Source organism: Silene latifolia, chromosome Y (genome assembly GCF_048544455.1).
Source record: "Silene latifolia isolate original U9 population chromosome Y, ASM4854445v1, whole genome shotgun sequence".
Lineage (NCBI taxonomy): Eukaryota > Viridiplantae > Streptophyta > Magnoliopsida > Caryophyllales > Caryophyllaceae > Silene > Silene latifolia.
In genome coordinates, this window is record NC_133538.1 from 222,893,651 (window position 1) to 222,910,393 (window position 16,743).

A 16,743-nucleotide genomic window follows, 5' to 3' on the forward strand; every position below is an offset into this window, starting at 1 on the left:
ATCGACGAAGACACCGTTAGGGATATAGGAAGATGTCCCCGTGCGAATTGGGAAGTTTTTCATCCCGGTGGACTTTGTCATTGTTGATATGGAGGAAGATTCCAACATTCCAATCATCCTAGGAAGACCTTTCCTACACACCGCCGGTGCGGTGATTGATGTGAAACATGGTGAGCTCACTCTAGAAGTAGGAGATGAAAGCATAACTTTTAATCTTGACAAGACCATGAGAGCTCCTAGTTTGCATGAACCATGTTTCATGATTGATTTTTTATAGCCGAAAGGATGAAAGGAAGAAATCGGAACTCCAATGGAAGAAGAAAATTGAAGATGCTCCATTCAAAGAGCAAGTGAATTGTGACAAGGAGAGCTTGCAAAGCTCATCAAAATCAACCAAGGAAGAAGAGGATGGCCTCATTGGCCAAGAGAAGAAATTGGGAGAATTGTCTCCATCTAAGCAAGAAATTTTCAATGATCAACTCAATGAAGTTTGTGGTCTTTGGGACGACGAATTTGAAGGGATTTTTAATCCCTACATTGGTAATGCCATCGATCAAGACCAACAACAAGGGCCAAGGTCTATTGAGAACCTATACCATGATAATGAACAATGGACATGCCCCTTTGACATCTCATCAAGAACGAGAGTTTGGTGGAGTCCTCCCTAAACCACCACTTGTAAATATTTCTAACTCCCTAACTTACATTTCAATTCTTGTATTGCATTTTTGTCATCTTTGGATTTTTATTTACTTTGATCAAAATAATTGTCATGTTTGAGAGAAAGTGAGGGAGGGACTAACGATTTCAATTGATGTGTAGTGCTTTTAGCTTAGTGTGGGGATGGCAATTGCCTAGGCTATCCATGCCTTAGTAGTGCCCCTACAATGACGAACAGAAGACTTGAAGAAAGAATGAAAGAACGGTATGGGAAATGCAGTGTGCACGGATGGAACTGAATCCGTGTACACATGGGAAGAATCCAAGCGGATTCCTGAGAATCCGCCCGTCTGAAAGAATCCGAGCGTATTGCAGAAAAGACGCCCGTCCTGAACTGAGCTGAATTTTGAAAATTTCTTGATCGTGGATCGAATCCAAGGCGTCTGTGAAAAATCCGCCCGTCTTGAAGAATCCGTCCGTCCTGTAAGAAAGACGTCCGTCTTTGCAGCTGAGGAAAACAACCAAAATTTTCTGGACTGAAATCCGTCCGTCTTCAAGCAAATCCACCCGTCCCGTGTTCAGCAAATCCGAGCGGATTGTCACAAATCCGCCCGTCTTTAGGCGAGTTTTGCAAAGTCCAGAAGGAGCAGAATCCGCACGGATTGGGCAGAATCCGCACGGATTGCCCCTGCAGATTCGAAAATTTCGGCCTCTTTAAAACCCCTCCCACCTTCATTCATTCATTCATTCATTCATAAAGACTACCCACAACATCAAAACCCTCATCCTCTCCATCACAAAAACAAAAACCCTCAACAACATTCACCAAAATCAAATCAAACCATCCTTCCAACAACAAATTAATCACTCCTTCCTCAACAAAAATCAAAACCAAGCACAAAAATCTTCAACCTTTGAGTCGATTTTTGTTTTCATAAAGGCAAAGCCTTTCACCTTCAAATCGATTTGGGCATACTACAAACTGAAGATTTTTCATTCTTTTCTTGGTTAGTTCATCAATGGCAAGGACTAAGGGAGCAACAAAGGCAACAAAGGAACCAAAGGCTAAGGCACTCTCACAAAGGCAAAAGGCTCTTCAAACAAAGAAAGCATTGGCTATGGTGGTAGCAACACCAAACTTGGAAGTGCAACAACAACAACAAACTTCTATGGGAGCAACAACACCTTCCACTCCGGTAATTGATCAACTTTTGCATTATTCGGAGGTAACTTTTATTTCCGATACCCATAGAAATACCTTTGTCAAGTTTGCTATGAAGTCATTACAATCCACCAAATTCATATGTGAAGATACCTTAGAAAAATTGGGTGTTCTTGAGCAAACAAAAGCCTTTTTCAATGCCATGGGGTTGAAGAAATTGTTTGAAACAAGGGAATTGACATACCCCTCCCTTACCTTGGAATTTTTAAGTTCTTTGAAAGTCACCAAAGTTGAGAATAGGGAGAATCTCGAGTTTCGTCTAGCTAATGTTAGTAGACGCATTACCTTTAGGGAATTGGGTGAAATTTTGGGTCTTACTGATGAACCGAGTTATTTTAAGAGTTATGGAAAGTATGACCCCGAACCTCTTTGGGAGGCAATCTCCGGGAAGAAATTTGAGGATTTTCATGCAAGTCGTGCTCTTTTGGTTCACCATCCGGGCATAAGAGTCTGGCACAAGGTCGTGGGTAACACCATAATTGCTAGGAAAGATACCAACCATTTCACAAGACTTGATTTTATTCTCCTTGAATCGGCTTTGAATATCGGAAGAGTACACTCCAAGCCTTACAATTCTTTGAGGCTCTTGGTAGATAGATGGCTCAACATTGATTGTGGGAAGAAGGGCACGACCGTTATTGTCAATGGCGGCCTAGTCACACTCCTAGCTAAGCACTTTGATCCTAACTTCAATAAGGAGAACAAGTACAAATCAAAGGAGGGTGGCCATCTTGGTGATATGCATACTATGATTTACAAGTTCAAGTTGGTTGCCCATAACCCCCTTGACACTAAGTATGAATGGCTCACTAGTGAAGCTAGATCGTTCACCTTGCCTTCGAAGATTTGCCGTCTAAGCGTCCACCGGACCAATTATCTACTTCCCCTTTCCAAAGAGGCCGAGTATATCATTCAACAACAAAGGGTGATCGTGAAATGCCCTCCTCTTCCATTGTCATACCACCTTACCCCTTTAAGTATGAAGAGTTCAAACCGGAAGGAGTTGAAGTTCGGAAAGACTATGTGACTCTTCTCATGCAAGCAATGCACAAGCAAGCCTATGAAGATCGGAAAAATGCCTACTTGGCTCAATATCCACCCCTCCTACATTTAGCTAGGCAAGGACTACTTGATCCATCATGTCCTTTGCCTAGTTGGACGGATAGAGAAGCCTTATTTCCGGGTGCATCTAGGGTCGTTTTGGGTGACAATGAGGTTGTTGGAAATGATGAAGAAGTTGATGATAATATTGAGGAAGAAGCAAGTGAAGAAGAAAAGGATGGTGAAGATGATGATGAGGAAGATGAGGAAGAAAGTGAAGAAGCAAATGACAAGGAAAGTGGTAATGTGACCACTTCTCATGAGGGAAGTGATGGTGATAGCATGATGGAAGATTAGCAAGCCTTGGAGACTCCTACCCTCTCATGGTTTGTCTATTTCTCTCTTTGTATTTTATTTCATTTTGATCATTGTTGAAGTAGTCCTAGCCCCATTAGAGGACTCACACCTCGGTACCATTGAGGTGTTCTCATTCTATTGTTCCCGTTTTCAAAATCCAAAATGACAAATTAGTTTCATGCATAGCATAGTGTGTGCATGAACTATACCCATCCTTGGACATTAGCAATAGTGTCTCACTCGGTTTGGGGAAGTTAATGCATACACAACGGGAGGTAATCTAAATTATCCTCTCCGTCATAACAAAAACCATGCATCATGTAGTGTAGCTTAGTATAGATTGCATTTAGTATAGAAATCATGCATCATCTTTGCATAATTTCCATCATTTTGGCCAGTGAGGACAATGCCCATATTAGTGTGGGGATGGGAATTCTAACATTTAACTCTTATTCAAAAATCCAAAAAAATTGAAAAATTTCAAAAATCATAAAAATTTGAAATTTGAAAACCCAAAAACATGTTTATTTCCTTTTGTAGTCTTGTATATATTGTCTTGTATATATTGTGTTTGTTCTATCCTTGTTCACATTGATTGACTACGCCACATCCGAGACATGAGGATATTGAAGACCGCATGGTATGATCTTTCCAATCTCCTTTTTCCTCTTTATGTTAATGACTATGTGGCTTTATTTTGATTGATGCGGTATAAAAATAAGAATTTAGGACTTGCAATTAGTTTATATGTCATATTAGTTGATATAATCACTTGCATTAAGATGTTTATATTAGTTGCATCATGGCATGTAGTTGCATGTTAGAAATGTTTTGAAAAATGCCTACTTAGGAACTTTGACAAGAGCAACTAAGCCATTAGAAATACTTGTTCAACTTAAGACTTTGCCTACTAGAATGGTTGTAAAGTACCCTAGATAGTGTCATACTAGTGTCTTTTGACCCATGACCCAAGGCCTAGTCAAGGGTTTGCATGTGAGTCACCTATCCAACCCCGTGATGCGATGTGGACTTGGTTAACTTGTCTAGGTGACCTTTTTTGACCTTGTGGTAAGGCAACCCAAAAATATTTTCTATCAATAAGCTTGAAGTGCTCATTTCAAAGAAATTTTGTCATGTGGAAGTAATGTAATGCCAAGGAAACCTCAAATGTTATGAATTGTTGAAAGCTGAGAAAGTTAAGTTGTTTTGATGGAGGCGTACCACTTCGATGTGCTTTGGTGTGGGATCCATTGAATTGGGCCCCCATACGGTTGTGAATTTGGCCGCCCAGAGATAGAGTGACTATCACCCCGAAAAGTTATTGTCTAGAGGTTAACCGGTTGCCTAATAAGCGATTGGCGAAAGCAAAGGACACTAGCCCGGAAGGGACAAACCCCATCATAAATTTTTGAAATGTGAAAGTGAAATGAGGACAATTTTGAATACTAGTCATATCCACCCGTTGTGAATAAAGATTTGAGCATTTCATTCCCAAAAAGCCTTTTGTCAAGCCACTTGGTCGAGCTTGGGACGATCCATGACCTTTACTTTTGTAGAGAATTCGAGACTTGTCATATCATATGCTACTAGCATCATAGGGATCATCATTCCACCACCATCCGATCACTCTTGACGAAAGCATTTGGAAATTGAGGACAAAAGTAGTCTAGTTTAACACCATTTGGAGGTGATTTAATGCCATCCTCTTAGACTCAGTAATTTGTTGAACTAGTATTTGTGAAGGATTACATGCTCTTAAATTTGTTCCTCTTTAGTGCCTCCGCCACTTGATGAGGGAGTGGCTATTCTTTTTGTAGATGCATCCATTATGTGTTTTTGTGTGCTTAAAGTTTGGATGTGTCGCCATTTTGGCAAGACCCACCTTGCCTTGCAAGAAGGCATCCTACCTCATGGTTGTCTTGTTGTGAGTTGAAGGGGCGGAGTGAGACCCGCTAATTGTCTCATATCGGCTATATTATTAGGATAGGTTAGTATTAGTCCTAGTCTTTGTCACCTCTTTACTCGGGACGAGCAAAGGTTCGGTTTGGGGATATTTGATGTGACCATAATTGGCGCTTATTTAGCCCCCGAATTAGCCTTGTTCCCATGCTTTTTAGTGCTTATTTGGGTCATTTCTTATCTTTAGTTCTTTGTTTTGCATATTCTTTGAGATTTTGATCCCTTGGTAGGAAAGGAGTAAGAATCTTGCATTTTCATGGCAAAACGAGACTAAATTGATCGAATTCAATGACCAAGCATCAAGGAGAGACAAGATTAGAAAGCCTTTGTACATATCATAGTAGATGAGCAATGTTGAGAAAGGATCCTTGAGTCCCCAAGGAAATCCCCAAGGAATTTATGAAGAAAAGGGAAGAAAAGAAGAAGATTTATTACTGACTGACAATCCGGACGGATTGTCACCAATCCGTCCGTCCCGCAAATGCACAATCCGAGTGGCTTTGCCACAATCCGCTCGGATTCCCCCTCCACAATCCGCCCGGATTCCCCTCAATCCGCTCGGATTCCAACGCCAGAATCCGCCCGTCCCGACCCTATTCCGCCCGGATTCTAGCACAGCACGGATTGTCTTCTCCAAGCTACGAAGAAAGAAGCCCTTCTCTCAGAAAATACCGGCTCCTCCTTGCTCAACTTAAAAAGTGTAATTACTAGTTTAACCCTTAGTTAACCCTAATGCATCCTCCCTAATTTCCACTATAAATACCCCATTAGTCTAATTAGAGGAGCATGTTCTTCTTATCAATAATTAGTGTAGTTAATATCAATCAAATCTCTCTTTAATATTGTAATCAAGTATTAATCAAGTTTTAATCCAAGTTTTAGTTCTTTAATCTCTCTTTTGTTCATCCTTTATTTTGGGTAATTGAAGATTATTTGGGTTATTGTTGGGAGATTGACAACCTCTCAATCAAGCATTCAAGTACTTCTATTATTCTTGCTTTGTTATTGGAATCATTAGTAGGTATAATCTCTTAATCCCTTTTTTTAATTATTGTTAATTACTTTCATTTATTCATCATGTTTCATATTGTTGGTATGATTGACAACCTTGCTAGCATGATCAACATGATAATGAGTGAGTAGTCTCATAGCTAGGGTTAATGGGTGATTAGGGGAAACCAACATGGGGAATGATTCATGCTTAAATTAATATGCTTTCATGTTTTATTTGCTTGCTTGTTTTGATATCAACTCATGCACATGTTATATTTGATGAAATGCTAAGCCTATGAATCCTTGCATTTACTATCATCTCCTATCTTTTCAATGAGACTTGTAAGATATAACCCAACTCGAGTCTCATTAAACCATGCATGTTGTTGAGTAGGGAAGATTAAGTCGACTTGTAGGTGTTGTACAATCTAATCGATTCGGCTCCGGGACCCAAACTTTCCTAGGATTGTAAGATATAACCCAACTCAATCCATCAAAACAATAATTGCTTGCTTATAATTTGAGAACATGTTTGTATGATCATATCCCATGATTCCCCTATGATCCCATGACACCCTAGTGCCTTTAATCAATTGTTTACACCCCTTTAATTCATCTTGCTTGTTTATTTTTATTGCTATTTTAGTTTAGTAATCTTCTACATCAACCCAATTTGTGACACCCCTTAGACACCAGTAGTTACAATAGAAATCTCATTTCAACTCCCGTCCCTTGGGATCCGACCTTTACTTGCCTCTTTACTAATTGTAGAGTTGTTTGTGGAGCTATAAATTGTGTTTTGATTCGACCGTGACCAACGACCACATCTTAATTTGTGAACACTTAGCGGGATCGCATCAATTACATACATGAAGGGACAAGTATAAGGACAAGACGCGGATACTCGATTTGATTGTGAGTTCGTGAAACGTCGTGATTGACTTTTCGTGTTTGAACTCACGGTTAAACCTGGCAAACAGGCCGTGTTGTGTCATGTTCGTGTTTGTGTCAAATTTAACCGGGTCACTACTACCTCAACCCTAACCCTACCCAATTACATAAATGAGTCATTCGTCTCAACCCTAACCCGACCCATTTAAGTTTTCTATAACCCAACCCGACCTGTTTAAACCATTTATCTTTAAGCAGGTCACTTTTAATCCACTTAACCCGTTTAACCCAATAAATTAATGAAATAAACTATGTTTTATAGCCCTATTATCCCTTATCATTCTAATGAAACCATGAAAATAAACCGTAACAGACCGGGCACTCGATCGAGTACCGATGACACTCGACCGAGTACATCCTACTCGGCCGAGTACTTACCCAACTCGGTCGAGTGCCCCTAAATCAGTAGCCTGACCAACACACTCAACTAGCGCACTTGGTCGAGTACGGCCTACTCGACCGAGTACTCAACATCCAGAATCGAGGAGTATTACAAATTTACAGCAAGGCAGATAATTTTTGGGTCAAATGGGTGAATCAGGTTTATATAAAAGGGACTGACCGGAGTCTTACCAACCTAAATCTCACATGAGTTGGAAGACTATTTATAAGGTGAAAGACACTTTTTAGAATAGTCATTATCATCGTCTCTAGATGGCTAACCCAAAAAGGTATTTTGTCCATGAGGGCTGTAACTGGATTAGAGTGAAATATCAACGAGTTGGATGGTCTAAGCTAGTTTAGAGCAAGTGGTCTTTGCCTAAACATAGCTTCATGGTTTAGCTCTTGGTTAGGGATGATATAAATGTGAAAGATAAAACTTTTCATACATGACATTTGTAATGTTGATATATGCAGTATGCTGTCACTTTGGTAATGATAAAGAGACAAGTTTTCACCTGTTTCGGCCCTGTTCTTATTACAAATTGCTTCCGGGAGGAATGGTAGCAAGATTGAAGATCAACGTTCCTCCTATTATTTGGATTGGTTGGAGAAAATGTTCGTCTTAATAAGGGTATATGCTTGTGTGTCTTCATGGCAGTTTATTACAACATTTGAAGACAAAGCAACCAAACTAGATGGAAGCTATCATTTAGAAGCCTAAAGTTGTGCTGAACTTTATCAGCAGACTTATACAAATCAGAATCCAGTATTACAAAGTTAGGCTTACAAGAGATGATAGAGATTGGATCAATTCCATTGCCTTAGTGTAATATCATGGCGTTGTAATTTGATTTGTTTTGTATGAAAAAGAGTTAATGTAGCTTGTAATAGTCTTGGTTTGAGCTTAATGAAATCCTTACATTTCATGGAAAAAAAAAGAGGTGAGGGGAAAAATAATCAACTGAACAAAATTCCAAAATATAGGGGGTTATTTAATTAGAATAATTCAAAGTATGTCTCATCTTCTCAAATTAATCCCACCTATACTTTAACCCATATTAATCCGATCTTTACACTCATTTTTCTTATACTACACCAGCCTTATGTTTGAATGGTTATAACCGGTGAAGAGTGAATCTCTCTAGGTTTCTTTAAATCTTCATCTTCTTCAGTCTGTTTCTTCCTTCAATGACCTTTTTACCAGTAAACCCAGGAGAACCTAATCCTAATTTTTTTACCTCTTTATTTGCATGACTCGAATGATCTTAATCCTATCTGTCTTCTACTCCTTCCACTACTTTCACACACACACTCATATACTTCAAATATCTCATTGAAACATTAATTATTTCCCCCAAATTTCTCAATTCAATCAAAAACCCATTAATTATTTCTTCAAACACTAACTACCCATTACTCAATTTCCCCATAAAATCTAGGGTTGTAATAATTTGATTTTTCTTTAGATTTGTTACAGCCGTTTTACTTTAGTAATTTTCACATATCTACTCTTTATATGTTAGTGAATAGTCGAATGATCCACCCATGAGTCGGAAATATTTTATTCCGTAGTTTTCTATAGATCGTTTGGATCGTTTTGATAAACTGTGAGTGGCCCATTGTTTGGGACAACTGGACATGGTTTTGTAGAAAAACCATTTGAGACCCATGGTTTATAAGAAACCATGGTCTCTCTCCCATGGTTTTATTAGAGAAACCATTGGAGTACAAGATTTTCTTAGAGAAAAATAGTGTTCTCCTAGCCCTATAAATAGAAGGCTTTTGGGAGGCATTTAGATCATCCAAAAATCACACAACTAAAATATATCTTTCTCTTTCTCTACACAAGAGAAGGGAGGTTCTTGGATTGTGAAGCTATAGGTATTGGTCCTAGTGATTGATACCGTCGTAGAGCATCAAAAACTAAAATTTATAATCCAAACAACTACTATAGATAGTGGCAGTCAGGGTCGAACCACAAGGAGGCAAGCAATTTAAAGTTGTCCAATTTAAGTCTAAAGTAACAATTTTGGGGGGTTTTATTTGAATAATTCTATAATTAAAGGCAATAAAATTAAAACTAAACTAAAGCAAATAAATGAGCAATTAAAGAAAATAGATGAAATCAAATATTAAAAGGATGATAAGATGGTCGGTTCGCTGTAGTTTCGACGGCAGTATCCTAGGTAAGTCCGAAATAATCATGTAAGACGGGAGAATAAGAAGTCCTCTCGGTCCATTCTTAACAGGTAGCATCTTTCGATCTAGCTACGGGTCCCTAAGTATCACTAATACTGACTCTCGCCCTGAAAAGTGATTCTTAAAAGCCTAAATTTTTACCTATCTTTCGATCTAAGTATAATTTAGTCGTTTCAATTGGTAGTCTAGTTCTCTCCCCTATCTTTCGGTCTAATGGGTCGGTCAATTACTAAGTATTCAACTAGTCGCGTGCACTCGATTTGTCAAATTAAGCAATTTAATCAATTAAAACAGAGCTGATCTTACATGAAGCGGTCGATCGACCATCTAAGCCGGTCGATCGACCAACGGGCTCAGTCAGTCGACAATTGACATCAGTTGATCGTTTAAGACCCGAATCAGGTCTACGAAATCTACGCCGCCTACACTATAGGTCCCCTACATCTTAGCACGAAGGGTTTAGCTACTCATGTTAGAATTTATAACAACAACGAAATTAACAATTAATGAAATTGGATGCATGATTAAATAAATTAAGCAAATAAGATGCATAAACGAAATAAGGCTTTGGGAAACTACTCTATGCAATCCTAATCTATGAATGAATAAAAGCAAACTTAAATCAAGGAATCAGAATTACCGAATGAAAGCAGGAAGAAGAATCCGAAAGCACGAACTTTATTAACGAAAATAAAGCTAATTATATTGAACGTTTATTAACTAAATTCTAATCTATGAAATCTGATGCTAAAAACTCGATATTGAATCCTAAAAATTCGATATTTGTTCTGAAACATAGGTTCACGTTATATAGGAGTATAGCGTGACTCTTATTCCTAAAAACCTAATTACAATTGGGCTTCTAACTCTCGTCTTTAATTTGCGTCAGAGTCGTTGTATGGTCGATCGACCACTAGGCCCAGTCGATCGACCAAGCTTCGCTGAACAGTAGCTTCTGAATTGATTTAGGAATCGTGCTCTGGTCGATCGACTAAGGGCATCCGTCGATCGACTGCTTCAACAGGTACTTTGCTCCAAAAGCCTCGTAAATTTGTCTTTCAGGCTTCGATACGCGCACCAAGTTCGCTTCCCGAGTCTTTAATTCACGTCAGGTCCTATGCATAGTACTCGGGGACGGATTCAGCTCATTTTCCGCTGCATTCTTCCCATTTCTGCAATATTACAAAAAACACGAAAGTAGACCGAAATAGGGAAAATAGTAGCATATACTACATAATTGAGCTCTGAAATGCGTGTAAAATAGGGTGTAAAACATCATATTTAGGACACGCATCAAACTTCCCCAATCCAAATCCTTGCTTGTCCCCAAGCAAGAACTAGACTTGATCTTAAAACCTAATGGAACGCGTTCATTCTCAGAGCTAAATGAAAACTGCAAAGCCTAAACCAGTTTAATGCTAAAAATCAACAATCAATTAGTAATATGAATCATGCAAACGAGTTATGTAGTCGTTAAAAAATGCTGAACTTTAAACTATAGAGACTTATCATATTGGACTCTCACGGGTCGCTCAAATCACTCAATAAATACAGGCGAATATATGTATAGTTAGAAAGAAGTAATATTTGTAAAGACTCTCACCTAACTACAACTTATGAAAACATGTCTGCAGTCTAATATGAAAATAATCACTACAACCGTACATATGCATTCCAACCATTAAACACCATTGACACATGTCGAGGATACAATTTGGATATGTGAGACTATGGGTAAGAAGGGGCTAAGACGAATTTGGTAAAAACAGAGTTATAAGCCAAGCTAGTAACTAAGATAACCAAATTAATAAATCATTCCCACTTCTTGCTCAAGATTAAACGATAAAGCGGTGCTAATAGTAAGCACAAATCTCACATTCTCTATACAAACTTAATTCCCCAAATGATATTAATTGCAACATGGGAATATAAAATCACCAACTAATGAAGATTCAATCATGTGATTTTTTCTCTTTTTTTTCTCCTTTTTTTCTTTTTCTTTTCTTTCTTTCAACTTTTCCTTTCTCATCTTTCTAATATCATCTCAATAAGAGCATATGCAACCAAAAATGAAGTAACAATCCCAAAAACTAAAACTACTAGCTTGATAAGGGCATGCTAAATATAGGATGTAGTTAATAAGACAAAAAGGCTATTTTTGGCAGTGTGTGGCTTACGGGAAAAATGAATAAAGGGGTGGCCTCTTCCACATGTGTCAACTGACCACAAACCCGAATGCATACAAGTATTAAGCAGATTAAGTTCATATTTATGCATATTGATATAACATGTCTCATAAGGAGTACTACTCACATTCCTAAATAAACCGGTCATGAATGTCCCCAGTTATAAGGCTCTAAAACTCAGAATATAATGTAGTTTGCCAAAAATCTAAGTCAAGTCTCAAGATTCAGCGAATAAATTAACGAAAACTCGTAGATATGCAATAAGACTCTACCAATAACATGTCATCATTGAACTACTACCGTTCCGACTCGACCTACATGCTAGAATAAACGTGCAAATTTTTTGAATTTTTGAAATATTTCAACTTTTTTGAATTTGGATTTTCTGTATATAAGAAGAAAATAAACAACAATGCAAGACAAAAATGTAAACGTGAATGCAAAATAGAATGAATGCAACGCAAAACCCTTCCCCAAACCAAATCACACAATGCCCTCATTGTGCAAAATCATATAAGAAAATAATCAAGGGAAATGGGAATTTGTGATAATATTAACTAAAAAGACATGAGGGAGACATGGGGAACTCACAAGAGTTTAAGCGCAGCAAAAGGAAACCTCCCCAAACCAGCGTGAGCTAGGAGGTTTCAGTAGCCATCAATGCTACCATAAGATACCTGAAAACACAAAAGTACCGCGCATAATTCCGAGAAAACAACTAAGGAACGAGAAATATGTGCAAAAGAATAAAAATAGAAGAAAACGGAATCAGCACAGGAGGTGGTCGATCGACCAAAGGTATCAATCGATCGACTAGAGCACCTTGGAACAGTGCCTCTGGAGTCCTCCGCATCAGTCGATCGACTATGGGGTCCAGTCGATCGACTGGCATAACTGACGATTCTCCCTCTTTTCTTCGAATTAACTCAATGAATTGAGTTAAGTTGGTCTAATAACTTGCAATTGCACATAAATACAGCGCCCAAAATTGCGCAAACCCAAAAGTAACAGTCTACAGTCTTATAAAATCCTATGGAAACCAAATAAAGCGAAGTTTCGCGCACACCAAAACAAAAAATAGTCTGACAAAAAATAGTAAATAAATTGTTTTAAAAAGATTTGATCAACTAATAGTTGATCAAGAATGGCCACGGAATGGCCCACTTGCTCGGCTTCTGGCTACAAGAAGTAGCCTCTATAGTGGTTATCCTCTCAGCTGCACTACTAACAATTCCAATATCCGCAGAACTCAACAGATCAATATCTCTAACATCTTCCCAATCAGTGACCTCGTCTAGCTCGTCAAAATCCAAATCGGACTCCGTCACTTTGACTGGCTCCTCATCCGTTACATAGCTCAGACACCCTAGACCGCTTCTCTGCATAATGAGCCCTCTCACAACTGGAGCAACATGCGGCTCTAAATTTCCCAAACCAGCTCTTGCAACAGTCAAAACAAAAGGACCTTCCTCCAATTTGCTCCCAATTTGGGGCGGAGGTGTTATAGCAGAATTAGGCATAGGGGCAGGCATATCAGGCAACACAACATAAGATGTAACTACATTGCAAGTTACTGGGTACATAGCATCCTTCTTCTTATAGGTCTGGGCAAAAACAATGCACTGTTTTCCTACCTTAAAGGTCAATGTCCCTGAGCCAACATCTACAACTACACCAGCAGTGTGCAGAAATGGTCTACCGAAAATGATAGGAATGTAAGCATCCTCGAGTATATCTAGCACAATGAAGTCAATTGGGAAAAAGAACTTTCCTATTTGCACATGAATGTCCTCTAAGACTCCTAGAGGCTGGACCGTAGAACGATCAGCCATCTGCACTGTCATGTTTGTAATTTAAAACCTAGTCAATCTCAATTTCTTAGCAAGACTTAAAGGCATAACACTAATACTGGCTCCTAGGTCACACAATGCCTTCTCAATAGAAAAGGTGCCAATATTACATGGAACTGAAAAACTACCAGGGTCTTCTAGCTTATGAGGTGCAGTATGAGTCAAATAGAAAGATGACTCCTTAGTTAATGCGACAGATTGCACAGTATCAAGTGACTTCTTTTTAGACAACAGCTGCTTCATAAATTTCATATAGGCAGGCACTTGATTAAATAATTCTAGGAAAGGAACTTGCACATTTAAACTACGAATAACATCTTTAAACTTGTTAAACGATACCTGTTCCTTTGTCGGCACCAATCTCTCCGGATAAGGGGTTGTAAGAAGCAACTTAGCCCTCTCCTCTAGGTATCTCATACCAACATCAGTGGACTTAGGCTGAAAATTCACTACTTTGTCCTTGTTGTAGCTCGAACCTTCTTCAGACCGTCTTAGGAATGAACCATGCATTAACCGTCGTAGAGTCATACTTTGGAACCGGAACTGACCCATCAGCATTTGGGTCTTGTCTCAATAACGTCGGAGTCGTCGTACCCCGAAATAAGTAGTCCCTCAAGTTATCTGGCATTGGAGGACGAAAAGGTTCACAATCAGACATATCTTCAGTCGATCGACCAAAGTGGTCAGTCGATCGACCAACTGCACTGTTGCTCAAAGTTTCTGTTTTGTAACTGACTCGCCACTGTTCACCAGATGCGGTCGATCGACCAGGTGTGTAAGTCGATCGACTGATGCACCTGGTTATCGTCTTTTTCTTGCTACTGTTCATTTCAGCCTTTTTCTTACTCGGTTCCGCCTCATCTTTTTCAGTAACATCTTCGACCATTGTGGGCCCATCAAGGGTAGACCCACTCCTCAAAGTCATCGCATTTAGAGTCTCTTTTTGATCCGGCTGCGACGGTAATTGCCCCGGAGCTCTAGTTGCACTTTTTCTTTCTAATTGGGCAATTTGGCTCTCCAACATTTTTGTAGAAGTCTCTCTAGCTAGAGACTCCTTTTGCAGCAAACCCGACAAAATCTGAACCATGTTTTTTAATTCGAAATATCAGAACTTTGAAATTGCTGCTGCTGAGGTACATAAGGAGGCTTTTGATACTGCTGCTGCTTATGAGGGGGCACATAGTTATGCTGCTGCTGCTGCTGTGGTGGACCTAGATTAAGAACATTCTGGTTAGTCCACCTCAAATTGGGGTGGACATTAGAGGGATCGGGATAAGCACCAGTCGGCCTAAAATGTTGACAGGTAGCACATGTTTCATTCGAACTGGAACAAAACTCCGAAACATGTCCCTCTCCTCCACATCTTTTGCATGTAAAGGGACCGTCTAAAACTGCATTAACTTTATATATCCCACCTTTTTGGGATCCCCAAAAATCTAACTTGTCGAATCTCACAGTAAGGGCCTCTATTGCAGCTGTAGTAGGAGATTCAGCTGCTCTTCTCTGATTCCCTCTAGAATTCCCATGCTCAGCTTTATGGGTGGCCATATCTTCAATAATCTTCCCCCCCTTAGTCTCTCCACTATTTTCATGGAATCTGCCATTAGCTGCAGCATCCAGGATAGCCCTCTGATCATCATAAAGCCTATTATAGAATTGATTACATAGGAACCATTACTCGAACCCATGGTGCGGAATAGATGGCACCGATCTCTTGAAACGGACCCATGCCTCATGAAAATCCTCATCAGAACCCTGTTTAACGCTTGTGATCTGAGCTCTAATCGCATTGGTCTTCGTTGCAGAGAAATATTTTCTTATAAAATGCTAGGGCCAGCGAATTCCAATCAATAATCCCATTAACAGCTAGATCCAGATCTCGGTACCACTCCCTAGTAGCATTACGGAGCGAGAGTATGAACATCATCTCTTTTATCTGGTCCTGGGTCACACCTACTGGTGGGGTATGGAACAGCAGTAGTCAATGAATATCTCCATATGTTTAGCTGCATCTTCATTTGTAGCTCCCCCAAATTGGTTTCTCTCAACCAAGTTAATGTAGGACAGTTTCGCTTAGAATTTTCTATCCGTCCCAGCTGGCATCGCGAATCCCTTATAGAGATTCTCAGATTTTGGCTCGGAGTGACTGGCTATACTTGCTTCTTCAGCCATATCTGGAGATGTAACGGTCTCAGCTGAAGAAGTAGAAATAGGAGATGAAGGTGGATCCTCCTCAAATAACTCGTTCTCGTAATAACTGGACAGAGTACTCAGCTCTTCCTCTGTCGGCAATACTCTAGATGATCGTCTCAACTCACGCAAAGTCTTCTCGATCTCAGGATCTAATGGTAGTAATTCACCACCCTGTGACCTGCGCATAAGAGGAAACTACAAGTAGAATATGAGAACGGTTTAAGGAACAGATGTCCCTTAAACTAAGAAAAAAGACTAAAATAAAAACAACTAAAAATTAAACCATTGCCTCCCCGGCAACGGCGCCAAAATTTGATACCGTCGTAGAGTATCAAAAATAAAATTTATAATCCATACTACTACTAAAGATAGTGGAAGTCAGGGTCGAACCACAAGGAGGCAAACAATTTAAAGTTGTCCAATTTAAGTCTAAAGTAACAATTTTGGGGGGTTTTATTTGAATAATTCTATAACTAAAGCCAATAAAATTAAAACTAAACTAAAGCAAATAAATGAGCAATTAAAGAAAATAGATGAAATCAAATATTAAAAGGATGCTAAGATGGTCGGTTCACTGTAGTTTCGACGACAGTGTCCTAGGTAAGTCCGAAAGAATCACGTAAGACGGTAAAATAAGAAGTCCTCTCGGTCCATTCTTAACAGGTAGCATCTTTTGATCTAGCTACGGGTTCCTAAGTATTACTAGTACTGACCCTCGCCCTGAAAAGTGATTCTTAAAAGCCTAAAT